General features: G+C 35.7%; 1 protein-coding gene across 1 annotated transcript in view; it reads right to left on the bottom strand.

Moving 5' to 3' along the window:
- The window catches only part of DMD (dystrophin), a 2,165,569-nt gene that overhangs the window by 1,033,900 nt on the left and 1,112,132 nt on the right, over positions 1–19,537 (bottom strand). The gene's annotated exons all lie outside the window — the stretch shown is intronic.

Below are 19,537 nucleotides of genomic sequence, written 5' to 3'. Positions count from 1 at the left end.
AGAGACTAAAATGGATAGTAAAGCAAACAACAACAAAAAAATCTGTGAAATAATGTTTCCTTCTTAAGAAAAAGTTCCCCAGTTAAGTATATTTGTTGTTGTTCAGTAGTTAAGTCACGTCCAACTCTTTGATACCCCATGGACTACAGCATGCCAGGCTATGGTTAAGCTTATACCTGTGCTGAATACTGCTTGGGACCATTAGTACAAAAGCGAATGGTCCCAACTCTTTCCTTTTACAACATATAAATAGAGAATTTCAATCTGCTATGACAAATGCTAAGATTGAGGTTCAAGCAGTGTGCAACCAGAACCCCAAGGAGAAGCCTCTGAGTGCTACCGAAATGTGAAGGCAAGCAAGAAAAGGCGTTCTGGTCTAGGCTGAAACATGAACTGAAAAGTGTTTGTTTTTTTTTTTTTTCCTGGAGAGTCAATCAATAAGCACTACTTAGGTATCCCTTTTCCTTAAAAAAATGAATATGTATGTTTAAATTTACAAATAGTAATATTCACTCCTTTTGGTGCATAGTCCCATGAGTTTTGACACATGCAGACATATAACCATCATAAGCAAAATGCAGAACAACTTAGTCACCTTGAAAAAGCTCTTGCCAACCACTACTCTCATCCCAAATAATCAAACCCAATCCCTTTTAATCCATCTACACTCCTATTCATTGTGCCAAAATCGAGACATTTAAATTCCTATGTTTAGATCCCTATAAAAAGTTATTGAAAGAAAACAAGAACTATACACATAGAACACTTAGTGAAAGATTTGGAAACCAATCAGAATCTTATAGCTACTATTAGAAGTATCAAGCCATATTTGGTGCCATAGAGTTAACGAAAGCTTTTTATCTACATTATCCTATTTAATAAACCCTCACCAAGAAACCATGAGTTAAATAAAATCAGTACAAAGAGATGACATAGTAGAGTCTTCAAAAATTTGCAACAAAGATGACCCTCATAATGTACCTGGAAAAGTCACCACCAACTTTACACATTTAGGATGTTCAATAAGTCCCTTGAGAGGGAAGTCAGCTCATGTTCAGAGTAAAAACAAGGAGGGGAGCATTTAGATATTTAAGGAAAATGTGTGAAACGTACATTCAAATCTCTGACATTAACAAAGGTGAACAAAGAGCATCTTCATATTAGAGAAGGTTTCTACCTACAGAAAAATCTGAGAAATGGGCAAGTGATGAACACAAATCTGTCTCTCCTAGGAAAGAAACCTCACAATTTCCAGCCACTAGAGTGGCAAATGCACTTGCAATGTAGTGAGACTTCAGGGTTTTCCACAGCCCTGTGGAAATGTTATTCAAAACCATTTCATTCTATCGCTCTAATGCTGCAACTTCTGATCATGAGATCAGTTACTCTGTTACTCTGGCAGACTCAAGTATTCTGTCCTTGAAAAGGTAGAACAAGTACTATAAATGAAAGGGTGCTCTGGCCTGGACATGACTTTTTTTTGGGGGGGAGGGACATGACTTTTAATTTAGCTTTTCTCTGGTAGGATAATCCAATCTAGGTAAACTGACCCACAGCTGAGGGACAGAACTTAGTCAATGGAGATGCTTCAACACAGCCCATCCCATGAAGTACTTACTACCTGAAAAGCCAGCCAGTTGCCCTCTCTGATAGCTCTGCTCATGTATTTCATTTCCAGCAACAGACATTATGAAAGAGAAGCATTCTCTGTCATTTGCCTATAATGAGACAAGCAATAAGTAGTCCAACTTTGGCTTAAAAATGTAGCTCTTCTAACCAGAGCCCATACACTTTCCTTAAGCCACACATCTTCTCAGGCACAATGAGAACATACTGGTGACGTAATATAGATGATTTTTCAGAGCAGGCACTTTTGGAAAAGCACTGTTCATTAACTGCTGGCTGATGGCTTTAACAGACTATTAAGAAAATCCTGATTTTCTTAGTCTTTCTTTACTTTGCAACATCTCTGTTATTCTTGAGTTGAATTTATATTCCACACATCAAAATCCACATCAAAGAAACACTAAGGTGAATTCTTCCAGAGTCATGGAAATGTATATACCTTTCAATGATAAGCAGTTTGATTATCAAAGGTATAAAAATATGACTGATAAAAAAACATGGCTTAGATGTTGAATAAATATTGTAGCTAAATCCTGAAAGCACAACATCAAGAAATAATGAAAGTTTTAGAAACCGATGCTCTGGAAAATGTCCCTATTTAAAATACTCAAAGGGTTGCTTAAGCCTTTTTTGGGGGGTGGGGGGTGGCAGTTCTAATCTCCACAGGTGATCTACAGCCTGAGCTAAACCTAAAGCCATCAGATTTCCTAAATTCAAAACATTTCAAAATGGTCCTAGCAATAGATTTTTAAAGTGACAGTTCCTTATTGTGTTATTTTAAAAGATACAAAACATACACTAGACTTTAAAAACACTATCCATATACTGAGAATATGAATGGATTGAATGATTACAAGAACTTGTCAACAATTTCTTGGGGCTAACAGTGAATATGTGATGAGTACAAGGGTTTAGGTTTAATTAATACTTCTGAAGAGTGACTTATCTTCAAAAGAGCCAAAATTTAAATCTGATAATTTATCAGATTATCTCGGAACATATTAATATCACCATATATGAAATGACTAACTTTCATTTGGTACACAGAACCCAGGTCTCCCGCATTGCAGTGGATTCTTTACCAGCTGAACCACCAGGGAAACCCAAGAATACTGGAGTGGGTGGCCTATCCCTTCTCCAGCAGATCTTCCCGACCCAGGAATTGAACCGGGGTCTCCTTCATTGCAGGCAGATTCTTTACCAGCTGAGCTACCAGGGAAGCCCTCAAGAAAATACTATTCATTATTTTAACATCTAAGTTTTGTCCGGGGAGCAGTTGTATCCTTGACAGACTCTCTCAAGATAGGATTTGGTATCAAGGTGAAAAGCCTGAGTTACAGATATGTTCTGGGCTCAATTTCCAGTGTTTCAAAAGATTTTTTAGCAGGAGGTCATGCATGACAACATGTCTCGGTCTAGTTGAGGCAAGAGCAACTCGCAGCACATCAGCAGTGCTCCTAAATCCATCAGTTTATTCCACCTGGAAAATCCTAGTGCATTCTTCTACCTTTTAATCAAGTAGCAACAACACAAAAGATGGACACTTCAGATAAGGTCCCTTCCAGGTCTCTTTCTCTTTCAGTCCCACAGAGAAAAGATACAATAGAAGCAAAAAGCAATGAATAGAGTTTGTGTTTGAGCCACTGCTAAATAGCTCTCTGATTAGCAACAAGCTTCCTTTGGTATTTCTGTCTTAAACAGTTGCAGGGGCTGGAGTGTGAGTGTTACATAAGCTACCCCCATCTATTTCATTTATCTGTACATGTTTTGTTTAGAATAACGATGTACCATTTAGATACATGTAGACACTCCAAAGAGGAAAAATATATCGTATATCATATCAATAAATATATGCAGAATTAGCTATAATATATGTGAAGTTAAATATAAAGGAAAGAATAGCTTCCTAATATACTCTTTGGTCTTCATGAGAGAATTATTTAATTCTATGACTCAATGGTTAATAGTTGAGTATAATATGAAGTATTGACTATAAAGTGTCAATTTCTTTTTTTTTTAACTAATAGAGCATTTGCAGTGTGAAGGCTCAAGAACATTTAACTGCCTTACACAATGCCATTAAAAAATCTATTAGGTTATAAACAATATGCAAATTATTTTATAAAAATTAAAAATTATAAGAGCAAGAAAGACAAAAGAATGCCAAACTATGAATTACCTTTAAGATATGACAATTATAAAAATATAATTTTTGAAACTCCTGGAAGGCAATTTAATGTATGGGGCCTAAGGCCTCATCAACAGTCATGTCATCAATAAATAGTATATAATTCTGTGTTTTGGGCAATGTACATCGTTTTATTCCTCTTTTTCAGTGAGATCAAAATGAATTTGCTTTAGAATTAAGACAATGGACTATAGAATTAAGAGGATGCTACTAAATAAAATTATCTCTATGTTTAACCTAAAATAACACACAAAAATGTTTACAGATATTTTACAAAATGAAAACTGGTTTGAAATATCATTTTTAACCTTCATTTCAAAAACCAAATTTATCTAAATTTATTGCAGCTATCACTCAGGTAATGAAGACTTTATTTTAAAAAGTATAAAAAGGAACCACAATGGTTTTGAGCTCATTAACATAATGCTGTCTAATTACAACTGATGAGGATAATCATGCCTTCCAAGTTGTAATATTTACTCTCTTTGGAAATAATTTCAAGAGTGCCACTGATTATTAGCAGGCAAAAAAAAAAAAAACAACTCAATGCTGGGTAATAGACTAAAAATCTCTGTGCTTTGCCTTTGCAAAAGTGGCTAGTATTGAGTATGGCCAACCATACTTTTAATAGTTTTCAGAGCAATTTATAAATGGTTCTTGAAATGACACAAAAATTAGTGGTAATAGTAAATAAAATCATTTGTGAATGCACTATGTCTGAGGTGTATATATATACATATATATATATATATATGCATATATTTACACACACACACACACACACACACAGGAGTTTAATACTGTTAACAACCAAGACATCTAACTATTTTTGTGAAATACCTCAATATACAAGTAAGGGAAATAGGAAGAAATGCTTATTGGTCCTTTTATTTTAGATACACTGATCCTCCTTCAACAGCATTAAGAAATATAAAATATTCTATAGTATAGGACTTCCTTATAGAAAAACACTCCACTACTAGATCATAGAATGTTATCCTGAGGTGCAAAGAAGAATCAAGCAAAAGTTACTAGGTTCTTATTAGACTGAAAAGCATAGACCTAAAGGTTATCAAAAACAAAAACATAAGCAATATACAGTTTTCATTCTTAAGGATCTTTACTCAAGCTAAGGCTGTAAGTCTATACATACATAAAAGGACTCTTAGTGGCTTATGGCAGTATATAGTAAGTGCCAGATGATTTATATAGAGTTGAGAAGAAAAGGTGGCTTTCGTGGGTAGGTAAGGGAGGTCTTCATAGTGCCAGTGGGACTTCAGGTGTCTTGGCATGATGGATGGTATTTGTAAATTGCATGAGGGTCAGTGGTGAGCAAGAGAGCCTGGGGATGGAAAAGCATGAGATGAGTTCAGAGGGCAGTGAGTTGCAAAATTTTGGATGACACAGCTGGAGACATACAATTCAAAGCATTCAAAAAGATTTGAAGAGCAGTCCTCCTTTCAGAGGTGAAGAAACAGATCCAGAGAAGCTGTAGGATTTGAGCAGGTAAGAGTCCTAGCCTTTCCAAATCCTGGTCCACTGTCTTGAACTATTTACTTTGACTTCCCTTTTTCCTTTTATTTGTTAAAATATAAAATTATTTCATTTCATTAAAATAATAATGTTATGGAGAATAATGTAAAATCTTTCCATTTGGAGGAGGCAGTCTGTTTCAGATGGTAATGGTGGTAGTGGTGATGGTACTAATGAAAGAGATGATGGTGAAAGAGACATGGTGAAGGAAGATCTGGTGAATGGTGACAAGAGATGAAAGTGAAAAGCATTCAACATGGTTCTGTGATTTCCCTCTTTATATGTAGTGTTTTTCTAGGAAAACAGTAAAGATTGCTTACTTTAAAAACAAACAAACAAAAAAGCAACGTTAGCTATACGTCAAATGTCAGCCCAAGGACTTCCCTGGTGGCACAGTGGATAAGAATATGCCTGCCAATGCAGGGGACACAGGTTTGATCCTTTGTCCGGGAAGATCCCACATGCTGGGGAGCAACTAAGTTCATGTGCCCCAACTACTGAACCCGTGCTCTAGAGCCTGTGAGCTGCAACAAGAGAAGCCACCGCAATGAGAAGCCCACGCACTGCAACTCGACAGTAGCCTCCACTCGCCACAATTAGAGAATGCCAGTGTGCAGTCACGAAGACCCAGTGTAGACAGAAGAAATAAAAGTCAGCTCATTATACAGAAAAAAATTATTCATTTTTTCTACCTTAGATTTTAATGATTTTATTATGAAAACGCAAATGATGAAAATCAGCCCTTTTATTCTAGGTATCATATAGTCCAGTGTTCATTAAACTACCTTGCTTGACTCAGAGCACTTTCATGTGAAGTCAGGTCCCTACATTGAAACACACTGAGTTTTCTGATTTTTTTTTCATTTATTTTTATTAGTTGGAGGCTAATTACTTTACAATATTGTAGTGGTTTTTGTCATACATTGACATGAATCAGCCATGGATTTACATGTGTTCCCCATCATTCATGGTCTCTTTTGACCAAATGGAAAGTATTCACCAGGTAACTTTAGCGCCGTGTGCTCCTAGGACAGTGTTTGGCACATAGTATTAAACAGTTGCTTAGTACAAGGCTGTTAAAACAAACAATGAAGTCCTCTTTGTGAATTCAGTGCCATAGCCATACTTCACCTTCTTCTATTCCCCCTGGGCAGAATATAATCACTTCAATCAGAACAATCATATAAAAGAATCATTTGATTAATTTAACTTATTTTTTTATGAAGTTTAAATCAAAATTATTTTGTTTGTTTCAAATCTGCATTTAAAAACCCTTTCCAAAAGAGTAGTTCACTTTATTGCCTTGGTAAATATAGAATGTTGAGTATAATTTGAATCTTTGCTAATGATTGGGGCCATTAAAAAGTTCCAGAATCATCATCTCAACAATTCTTTTTTGAGTTTATTGCTGTGCATGCAGAAGGTTTAGGCCTTTGAATTTGTGAGACACAGCTATGGCCTGCAGTGTGCCTTATGAAAATGGCTTTTAGGAATAAATTGACATTAAGAATGTATCCTACAGTGATGGGGCTTTTCCCTATGATCTTTATAAAAGAACACAAGCTGGCTAATAAACAATTTCAGCTTATTCCCATTTTATCACTATCTGACCTCATACATAACTAAATATGATCTAATTTTGTTACTTGTGAATTCAATTCACTTCTAAGTTCCACTCCTAATCAAATTTGTGAGTTAACTCTATTCTGATAATGAGAAGAAAGGAAAAATATCTTTAAAATACTTCCCTCCACCCCCCGACACACACCTACGAAGAGAAATTGCTATTAAAGATAAAAACAGCAACCCGCTCCAGTATTCTTGCCTGGGAAATCGCATGGACAGAGGAGCCTGGCGGGCTACAGTCCATGGGGTCACAAAGAGTCGGACACGACTGAGCAATTTCACTTTCACTTCACTTGGAAACTACACAAAGGGACCTCCCTTACCTGGGGCATATTATTATTTATAAGATTGCCTACCTTTCTTTCTCATCAACTGAAAAGCTGTTGTCAGATAACCTACATTATTTTCAACAAAGTATATAAAAAGAAAATTATTGTCTATTATTTTTTAGATATCCCTTTTTGGCTACTAAAAAATGTAAATGCATTTATCTCACAAGGAAGCTTGAAACCTTGGGGCTATTTTTCCTGTATTAAAACATATTCTCATCACTTCTTCCTCTTCAATTATTTTTTAGATTTATTCCTTGTGAAAGCATAAATAACTCGAGTTTGTCTTTGGCTGTAATGAGAAATCATAGCATGGTGTATACCTTCTGCGATCTATCAATTTGCTTATTGAAATATTTTTCATCTTTTCTTTGGAGTGTCTTTCGTTGCCTCCTCTTTCCTGACTAAAGTTTCTTGCCTCCTGTGCATTCTTCAAAGGCTTAGCCCTTCTGTATTATTTGTTCAATTTCTCCCTTTCAGGAACTTGGAACTGTCTTTACTTCCCTCCTGCTATCATCTCCTCCTAAGAGTTCTTTTTGAACTGTACGTCTCACTTGACCATGTTCCTTTTGCCTAGAACAATAACCCAGCAGCAAGTGCCTCAGTTACTTTACCAGGATTTTATGTTGCACCCGGTTCTATTCATCCATCTAATTTTATTTTGTAAGTATTTTGAGGCAAAGATCTACTGTTCTGTATCTATTACTGCAAGTTGACGCTTTGTTGCCAGAGTTTATCAAACACACAGCTCATGATACGCCGTGTGCTTTGCTTAGTCGCTCAGTCGTGTCCGACTCTTTGCGACCCCATGGACAGTAGCCCGCCAGACTGGAGTTAGTTGCCATGTCCTCCTCCAGGCAATCTTCCCAACCCAGGGATCGAACCCAGGTCTCCCACATTGCAGGTGGATTCTTTACCAGCTGAGCTACAGGGAAGCCCCACAGTTCATCATATATAATGTAATTAACACCCTTTCACCCTGAAATATGAAAAATGCTTATAACAGAGGCTTTTCTATGGTAGAGATAGAGACATCATATATGCTGACTCAGACTGAGGTCAGGCAAGCTGACCTCAAATCTAGGCTTTAAAACTCAATGGCTATGTGACCTTGGGAAAATTAACCTCTCAAAACCTCAGGTTGGGAAGATTGCTATGAGGAACCTTGCAGCCCTGATAGATGAGAAAGTCTTGGAGCAGACTCACCACAGGGTAGGGACGTAATAAACCCTCAATTCATGTTCACTGTTACTCCTGTTCTCATCTTCATCATCTCTATTACTGTTTACCCCTCTTGCAATTAGTTCCCAGAACTTTATATAAACTGTGAACCCAGTCCTGCTGAATATTTATTGAATTATGTCTTTCTCATTTTTCTATTGCTGAAAATACCTATTAAAAGATTCTACCCATATTGAATTGGAAATTAAAACTATCTTTAAAAAGCTGAAATTTTATCCCTATGTTTAGAGATATGATCATTTTTGCACTTTTACAGATAAAGTAATCAGTGAAAACACTGATGCACACAGTTTATTATAATTTCAAAATATAAGATCTTAATGGTACACAATGTGTGGAAGGATGATTTTGTTTCTATTTATCAAAAGTAAGTTTATACTAGCTTCATATATTGATCATAATTCATTCAAAAATCAGGTAAATAAAGGGCAGATTGAAAATAATTTAAATGTCCTTACTATTAAAAGCCTTATCTTTAAATGTATATACGCATTTTTACAAACATTTAAATTCTATGGTGTGGTGGTTTTGTTTGCTTTAGAATAAGTATTTTGCTTATAATGTTTTAAAGTAATAAACAGGATCATAGGCTACCTATGAAATGTAACACGAAAAGTTAGAATTTAGATGCAAACTTCGTCCATATTTATTTAAATGGGCAATATGGTTCAAAAAATGTTGATGTAAAATACAATGTACCCCTCCTAAGGATAAGAAAAAAAAAGCAACCAATTTTAAATGGAGCTGATAAGGCACTCGTGGAAATAAAAATTGGTTTACCACTACAATATTGTAAAGTAATTAGCTTCCAACTAATAAAAATAAATGGAAAAAAAAAGAAAGTACATAAAATGAGTGGTAACCATTAGAAAGTTGTGCTAAAAATCTGAATAGACAATTAGTGAAAGAAGAAACAAAAATGTACAATAAATGTATGAAAATGTATTCCATATTCCTGATATAAATATGAAAGAAAATGAGACTATTTTTATCTACAAAATTTGCTAATAATAATAGTAAGAATATGCATGACATTGCTCTAAGTACTTTACATATTGCTAACTCATTCAATATTTAGAGCAACCCTGTGAGCTAATAGGTTTATTGTTAGGTGATATTATTATATTCATGTTATAAAGAAAAAAATTGAGCCACACCAGTCTAGCAAGGATATACTGAAATGGTCTCCACAAATATTACAGATTTGAGAGTAATTTGGAAAATTATGTTTTAGAGATAATCATATCTTTTGATGCAAGGATTTCATTTTTAGGAGTTTGTCCTTTAAATGATAAAACTGGAATGGAACAAATTATTGACAGGAATTATTTCTTTGTGATTAAAATGCATCTTACACTCTTCTGAATGCTCATAATAGTGCCAGGGATAAGAGTTCAATAAATATTGTAATACTAGCCATGATTACTATTACAGGCAATAATAATAAAAATTCTTTTGCTTTAAAAATATCAAAATAAAAAAGTGTTTCAAAATGCAAAAATAAATTGGTTTGACTTACACACATCTTCCCATGCATTGAGAAATTGCTCATTTTTATTAAAGAAAAGCTAGCTCTTCTCACATGTATAAGACCATGTTTTAATTTTGATTGGAAATGTAATGTCTTAAAATGTCTCAGGAAAAAAACTGGAGTTTGTAAGCACATGGTTTATCACCAATAACTTATAACAGTACTTTATCACTGGGTATAAAAAATTGACCTCAAACTCATAGAATATTTAATTTAGAGAAACTACTTTCTTAGCTCAACTAAGCTGCATTTAGGTTAATTTTGGTGATTACTTTTGAAAGTGGTACTTGGTACCAAGTTAATTTTTGTAATTACTTTTGAACTTGGTACTTCTCTCTAGCGGTACTGTCATTTGGAGACAGTATTACATAAGGCTTATCTTGTTGAACATGTCCAGTAAGTTCCTTGACAGCTTTCAAATGATTAATTACGGCTCCAGTGAATGTACAGTGCCCTTTAAAAGTCACTCTTTTACACATGTCTGTATATGTGTATAGAGATGCTAATGCTAAATGAGAAATAATCAGTGACAGATATGAGAACTGTAATGTAGGACTAAAATGTTTCACAGCTGCCCCACACTCATTAGCACTTAAATCAATGTAGATATAAAGTAGAATGAGAGAAGAGATTAAATATCAAGTGTTAACCCACCATTAAGTGATTTTTACTGAGAGAAGAATCTTTCTTCTCATGATGACTCTATATAAATTCATTGAAAACGAAAGCACATAAGTGGCCCCTCTTGAAGGTATGTCTTACATTCCTGGTGACATTTCAATTATAATCTGAAACTTAAGAAAAACAATTGATTTCTGAAGTTCTAATGATTGATCCCTGCACTCTGAAGTGACTCTGACTACTGTTTATAAATATTTTTCTTTTAAAAAATAAACTGCACTCTTCATAGAATGAACACACTTTTTCAAAAGACTTCTCAAGCAGCTACTGCTCCTGACTTAGACTTCAGACTTACATTAAAAGAGAAGGCCATCAACACTGCAAAGTGGAGAAACTTGTTTCTGGGCTCCAGTAAATGGTTAGAGAAACTCCACTAGTTGCTCTGCCGGTATCAATTTCTCACGGTGCATAGCATTGCACTGCCGTTACTTTTTTTTTTTTTCTTCTGGTACCTGTTCATTTAGGTCACGTTTTGTAACCAAGGAATAGGATTGAGTGTCATTTATATTTACGGGCAGAATGCAGGGAACTAAGCTGACAGGCGTAGCTCTGGTACAGTATTTTGTATTTGTGTCATTGGAGAGCAATTATGGCTCACCCTCCTGAGTTCAGGGGTAGGGCAGAGTGAGCAACAACTGAGGAGGTAAAGCCAGAGACACATTTAGGAAAAGGGTGAGAGAAACTCATCATGTGTATCTTCTTTCACTGACCCACTGCAGCTTGCTTAATTTAGGTGTGATTTTTTTGTACTACATACTCTTGATGTGGAAAATATATTTTTGATCTATTGGGGAAGAAGTTACACAACATACTACTGATAGGTGATATTTATTGATCATTTCACTGGCTATACTTGTCTTAGCTGTTTTATTACCTCCACAGATATCCCATAATAAAGGCACTATTAGTAGCCTTTCACAAATAAAGGAACTAAAACGTGCAGAAATAAAGCACCTTGCCCAACAACATATAGTTAATAGCTGGGACTGGAAGCCAGACTCATCTGACTGTGTCCTCTAATGCTAAAAGTACACAGGGCTTAGAGTTGTTGTCTGAACTGTGTCAAACCCAATGTCTACATTTCTAGGACATACATTTGGTAACACTCTGAATCCGAAGTGGAATGAATGGATTCCATAACCTAGTTTGTAGAATGCTCTAAATATAAGGGATGAATAAAATATAATACAACAGTATCTATTTAAGTTTGAGTCCTTTTGAATGTGTGAATGTTTCCATGGTCCCATGAGAGAGGACTTATGGAAGAAGTCAGATGCACCTATGCATGTAGACTCCTCTTTAATGTGGACATTTCCAAATGCCAACTCAATGCTGATGACTTGTATGGAATACTTGAGTACTAAGAGTGGCATCACTATCCAAGACCTAATAAAGGTCCTAGTTGTGAACACTGTCACGTCATTCCTGAAAAATTCACCAATGAAAACTATGCTTCCCCTTCCTCAAAAAACAAAACAAAACAAAACTCTCATATAAAACCCACTTTATGTTAATCTGCAAAATGGATTTACTCTATAGGTGCATGTTACTATAAACAGGGTTTCCCCCCCTGGAGTATCCAGGGGCTTTAGAAGGGACTGTTCATACATTAATATCTCAAGGAGTCTGGTCTTTTATCTGTAACTATTATTACAATGTCCACTTTTCAAGACAACCACCAAAAATGCCTGCCTGGTTCAAGTAAAAGACTGTATTCAAACTGTAAACAGAACAACCTCAGATGAGAATTTTAAGATTAAATGAGGAGATGTATGCACAGATCTCAGTGCAGTATATTTGCACACACTGAGCACTGACTAAAGTGGTAACTAATACTAGATACTAAAAACTCAAAATTTAAACAGAATTACTCTAAGGAAACTTATATCAACAGCTTAAACACAATTGCAACATGTATAGCTTAAAATAAGCCTATTTGTGACACTTTAAGTGATTTAAATTTTTTTTTTAAAAATGTGCACCCGTGACTGATTCATGTCGATGTATGGTAAAAACCATCACAATATTGTAAAGTAATTAGCCTCTAATTAAAATAAATAAATTAATTTTAAAAATTAAGAATTAATGTGGAAACTAGCTTTCACTTTAATTATTTCACACAGTACAAATGTTTGCATTTATACACATTTTATTAGCCACATGATAGATGCAGATTTCCTCTAAAACAATCATATTAATGATTTAACAAGAAACTTGAGTTGAAAATGCTTCATTAAAAAATAAATAAATAAAATGCTTCATTATTCATGTTTCACAACACTCATCCAATCTATTCAAATTTAACTGTCACTCAAAGCTTAGTCCTTTTTCATGGTTATAAATTGCATTTCAGAACTTTGTGCCTTTATGCTGCCAATAAGTCATATTTTATAATCTGGCATATAATGAAGGATAGTGAACAACATTAATTACAAGGTCAGTTCAGTGTCAAAGCAGAAATTCACTGAATAGTATTTTCAGGGAAGTAGCTAGACTCTATTACGTTTAAACTCTACCACAGTGAATATTCTGTATCAGACTCAATTCATGAGGAAAAAACATTTATGTTCTATGGCAAAGTGCCTTTCCTTCCTGAAATAATGTTAATAATTGAAGGCTTTCAAAATTTTATCCTGTAAATTTCAGATATGATTAAATGTTGACTTTTAAAGGCTAGAGATGTCAAATATTTAAAATTATATTTTCATCTTAATTTAATGACTAAAACATATTCATGCTGTTTAATAGACCTAACCCCAAATTTCTAAATCCGTCTGATTGTTCTATCTGGAAAATATTAAATTTAATCAAGGAGAGTACAGAAAAGTTTATTCTGGAGTACTTAAATGACATTTTCTTTGAAATGTCAATGTTCGCAGTATTTTCAAAATAAATTTATTTGAAAATTCTTTTATTAGAGTCAGTAATATGCCAGAAGATAAAACAGGTATGAAATTAACCTCTTTCTAAAACCATATTTCCATAGTCCTTAATAAGCTCAACTGAAGGAAAGAATATGAGGATAATCAAAAGAGTCAAAGCTGTTTTTAAGGTAAAAGTTTAAAATTAATGATTTCCTTCATTTTTAGTAGCAGGTTATTCACACAGACTTAAGTGGGGTTTTTAAGATGGAACACTGTAGGTATTGACCTCTTTGTGCGTCAGTTTCCTAATCTAAAGGGAAGGGTGTATAGATAGAGGACCATGGGGATCTATTTCAGCTTTTGCAGTCTATGGTATTTATAATCGCATTTTTATCAAGGGATTTATTCTTATTCCCATCTAGTAGGACATGCTTTGCCCCTTGCCCTGAGAGAGTCAGGGACCCAAAATTGTATCCAGGTCTCCAGTTAGAATTTACTTCATTTAATCTCAGCCACTTCTTGGTACAGCTGTACTTTCTATCATACTTGTTCATATTAGGGGGAAATTTCTCATTTCACCTCTTCACTTCAAACCCTCCACTTGAGTAATACCATGAAACGGCAGGTAAAAATATGCCATGAAGTAGAGGGAAATATTTATTCAGAACCTAGGCAAAGCTAAATCCTTTCCCCTTGGGCCAAATCTTATATCTACCATTAGAACAAAACTGCTTAGAGAAAGGGAGAAGACATCTTCCTCAAACTCTGCAGAAATCCTTGAGAAGGCAGCAAAATCAGCTCAAACTAATATTTGACAACGGTACACGTCCCATTTGGGGACACTGCTGAGGGAATGCACTTAAAGAGGTACTGACTATTTGATTTAAATCCCTTCTGGTCTGATCCCAAAGAGATAGGCTCCATGTTCCTCAGTGGATAGGACTGTAAAGCTTTTTGAACTAGATGATTTATAGGTAACCTAAATAACTATTAACTGATTGTTAAAGATTAGCAAAAAGAGCTGGTATCACCAGGAATGGAGGGTTATGCCCTTGGCTTCTACTACTTCTAAGGTAGTAGAAAGGGCAATAGGTTGTGTATTAGTCAGGGTTCTTCAGAGAAACATAACCAGTGAGATAAAAAGAAATCAATTATAAGGAATCGGTTGGTACAGTTATAGGGGCTAAGTCGCAAGGTCTGCAGGGTGAGTCAGCAAGCTCGAGGCCCAGGGGCCAACAAGAGAGTTCCAGTCTGAAGGCTGGCAGGCTCAAGACAGGAAGAACTGATGTTTCAGTTCAAGTTTAAAGGCAAGAAAACTGAAATGTCCCATTTCAATGTTCTGGTTAGGTGGCACTCAGGCAGACGGAATTCTCCCATATTCAGAAGAGGGTCTGTCTTTTTGTTCTATTCACACCTTCAAATTACTGGCAAGGTCCACCCTCACTAAGAAAAGTTATCTGCTTTACTTGGTCTACCTAGTCAAATGTTAATCTCATCCAGAAACACCCTCATAGACACACTCGAAAAACTTTTGACCACATATCTAGGCACACTGTGGGCTAGTCAAGCTGACACATAAAATTAACCATCACAGGAAGTGATGACAAATCACAAAAGCAGTAATAGTAGGTGCAAACTAAACAGCAGTATCATGAGAATGGAAGACTGTGCAAAGTCCCTTTGAATTCCAGAGATAATACTGAGTTTGATGCCCTAATCCAGATGACACTTCAGATGACTCAGGTCAGATGACCTGCCTTGGAGGAAAAATGTGATGCCCTCCTCCTCAACTGCCCAACTTAAAAAGCAGTTTGTGTAGTGAAATGATGAGGGATGAACTGTGACCAGAAACAAAGAAACAGTAACTCCTGGGGTCCAAGCAAGATGCTAGTCAGCTTTCTGTTTTGTTTTATTTTAGATGTTTAATACTTAAATGATCTTTGCTCTGCATTTTCATAATTGCAAAATTGGAAATAACTTCTAAGTCCAATAAGGTAAGATTGCTTCAACAAACACTGGCATGAATACAAGATAGTACTATCCAGCCACTTAAACATGTGAAAGAAGAAAACTTAGGAGCAAAGAAGAATATCTGAGCTGCAGAAATTATTCTTACAGTGAAAGTGCTCTAAATTCTCCTGGGTAGAATGCAACATATTAATTAGGCAACAGGATTTACAAAACTCGATTGCCACTGGTTAAGATACTAGAAAATCAGATCAAGAACAAGCACTAGCTTAAAAGAGAGAAAAGACAAGTGCCATGTCCTAATGACAGTTACTAAGTGTAATAAAGTGACAATGCTGACAGGAAAATGGGTTGATGAGACTAATGGAATAACAGAGAGAAGAAGGCAGGCCATTGCCATGGAACTGAAGAGGGACACATTCATTCAAAGGTTAGATTTTTATCTCTGCTGCAAGTTTTATAATTGTATCCTCTCATTTTTTTAAAAAAAATATAACGTTGATACTGATAGTCTGAGACTCTCTACTCCAACCTTTTTCCCCCATTTATAGTTATTTTAAGACAATTTTTAATTAAATGAGGTTTCTATTTGCTTTAAAGAACACACCCAAGCCTGTTAGAACAGACTTTAAGTTGTAAATTAAACACATTACAAAGTAACATGAACCATGTCATTCCATTTTTGAAAATAAGACATAGGTTTTAAATCCACGTGTACATAATTGGAAAAAAAGATTTAGGAAATGTTTAACACGTAGACATACTAAAATGTTACAAGTGATTTTCTCTGGAAAGTGATATTAACAGAGAGATTTGTTTCTTTTCTATGCTTTTCTATATTCCGCAAAAACTTTCATGAGCTGATATAATTTTCACATTGTGACAAAAGTGGCATTAACTTGTGAAGTTTCATATTGATTCAGCCTGTCATTTTCTACTCAGTTTTGGGGCCCTCTCCCTCTAAACTCAAACTGCTTGAGAAATGTCAACAGCTATAATACATCTGTTTGCATTGAGACTCTATGCACCCAGTATCTTCTTATGATATGTATTTCTTTTGTATTGAAACTTCTATAGAGACTGGGAGCACTGGTACTCGATCTCTTCCCTAAACTCTTGCTGAATATGCAGTACACAAGTTAATCATGGAGATATCCAACAGTGACACGTATCAAAAACTTATAAAAATGGGAAATTCGTGTGCTACTTTTATTTCCTAGGGTGAGAAAGAAAATTAGAGCAAGGTAGAATAACTGGCATAAAAATAGCTAATGTCATGCAAAATTTATTAAAGAAAATGCAATGCAGAAATTATCAAATCACAGAATATTAGAGCTGGAAGAGAGTCATTTTACAGATTCAAAAATTAAAAAAAAAAGAAAAATGGACTTCTCTGCTGTTCCATGGATAAGCAGACCTCATGGAAATGTCTGCTCCTGTTTTCTTCCTTTCAACCTTTTCAGAGCACTTAGTTTGTGCCAGGCACTGAGAATATGCTGGGGAGTGAGAGGCAAATAAAACAGGCAACAATCTTGTCCTCTGCAGCTTGTAGTCTAGTGGGTGACAGTGATAAATCAGAAGTGATAATAAATTATGTTTTTGGTTAAGTGCCAAAAGAGGAAATTATAAAATACATGGGACACCTGACCTAACAGGTAGCAGAATGCAATTTTCCTATTATATTTTGATAGTTCTGCCCCTCTGCCTATTTTGTTTCTGTGTTTTTCAATATAAATTCTTAGGCATGGCTTAAAATATTTTGGTTTAGGCTGACCAAGGCAAATTCTTAATAAATGTATCCAAATAACATCAACACTTACTAAATTGATACTTTTCCAATATTGCAACTTGGGTCTTATCCTGTTTCACGCATTCTGAGATCAAGACTTGTACATTTTCAAAACTCATTTTGTCAATCAAAATTTCATTTGCTTCTCCCTGATTCAGTTCAGTTCAGTCGCTCAGTCGTTTTCCCACTCTTTGCGACCCCATGAACCGCAGCACGCCAGGCCTCCCCATCCATCACCAACTCCCGGAGTCCACCCAAACCCATGTCCATTGAGTTGGTGATGCCATCCAACCATCTCATCCTCTGTCGTCCCCTTCTGCTTCTGCCCTCAATCTTTCCCAGCATCAGGGTCTTTTCAAATGAGTCAGCTCTTTGCATCAGCTGTCCAAAGTATTGGAGTTTCAGCTTCAACATCAGTCCTACCAATGATTGTCTTAAGGCTTATTTATTTGGTGCTATTCTCAACTCGTTCTTATATTCTCTGGGGAGAACAATTGAACATTGCATTGCAGAATAGTATGTGGAAGTATGCAACATGTTACAAAACAATTTTTTCATAGATTTATCCCATGAAAGTTTCCTTTGACAATGCAAATAGAAAACCAAAATGCAAAGTGTAGAAAGATAGGGAGAGGGCTTCCCTAGTGGCTCAGTGGTAAAGAATCTGCCTGCCAATGCAGGAGACACAGGTTCTAACCCTGGTCCGGGAAGATCCCACGTGCCATGGAGAAACTCAGCCTATGCACCCCAACTACTGAGCTTGTGCTGTAGAGCCCCGGAGCTGCAGCTCCTAAAGCCCACACTCCCTAGAGCCTCTTCTGCCAACAAGAGAAGCCACTGCAGTGAGAAGCCCATGCAGTGCAACTAGACACTATCTCTGCTTGTCGCAACTCCAGAAAAGCCCGGGTGCAGCAATGAAGACTCAGCAAAGCCAAAAATAAATAATTATTTTAAAAATCTTTAAAAAAGAAATATGGAGATAAAAGCTGATCACTGGGATGACCCTGAGGAATGGGGTGGGGAGGGAGATGAGAGGGGGGTTCAGGATGGAGGACACATGTACACTCATGGCTGATTCATGTCAATGTATGGCAAAAACGACTATGACATTGTAAAGTAATTAGTCTCCAATTAAAATTAATTAATAAAAAAATAAAACTGATCCTGGTATCACGTAGTTCCCACATTAAAAAGAATGAGAGCTATATTACCTACTTAAATCCAACTGAATGTAGTTTTCCTTCTGTCATCATACAAACAATAAGTGATAACCGATTCTGAAGTCAGAAAAGCTAGATATTCAGTTTTCATAGTTAAAATAAAGAAGTTCTACCAATTTTTGGTAAACACAACTATTCATGTTGTTCTCTTCATTGAGTGGTGACAGTACATTTTCTGCCTCTTTTCCCAGGCTGTAGAATTTATCCACTGAAGAACTGGTTAATGGCTTCAGTTCCACATGGCTAACTCCCCTGGAGAAATAGCATAATACCACATGCAAAATTTTACTGTAGTCACAAAAAAAGGGCATTCTACTTCCTTTTAAAATTTTTGTTTCAAGTTCTTAGGTAAATCTGGTGGTAAAATGTTTACCATTTACAATTCTGACAAGAACGATCCTAGTTTATAAAATTGCTACTACTCATGACAGGAAAAAAGGCAAACAATATCACATCAAATACTGGAGGAAGAAAATGACCATCTCCCAGAGTATTGAAAATCCAAGCCAGATCACTCAACTTCAACTTCCCAAGTAAATATGAAGGTCATTCTACACACAATGGCCAAACAAATGCCTAGGATCTACAATCAACTGTCCATGTTTATATTGTAAATAATGCTGATTATATGTCATAGCTAGTATTTACACCAAATCAACAAATAATTTTAGAGATCCATTGGACAGCCCAATAAGGTACCACTTCCACACACGTGCACCATCTAATAACAATCTTGGGACACATATATATAAAAGGGGTAGAGAAAATACATTTTCAAAGACAGGAACTCACCCCATATTTTATTTTTATCTGGGCAGAAACACATGTTCCAATCTTTTCTTTTCTCCATGCCTTTCTCTAAAGATAAATGGGCCTGCTCCTTTAAACAATCTGTTTATAAGAGCTAAAGCTTCTGAGAGTTGAGTAAAATACACCAAGT

This window comes from Dama dama, chromosome X (genome assembly GCF_033118175.1).
Source record: "Dama dama isolate Ldn47 chromosome X, ASM3311817v1, whole genome shotgun sequence".
Taxonomy (NCBI): Eukaryota; Metazoa; Chordata; class Mammalia; order Artiodactyla; family Cervidae; genus Dama; species Dama dama.
Note: the sequence above shows the minus strand (reverse complement) of the source record. Positions and strands in the feature narration are given on the sequence as shown.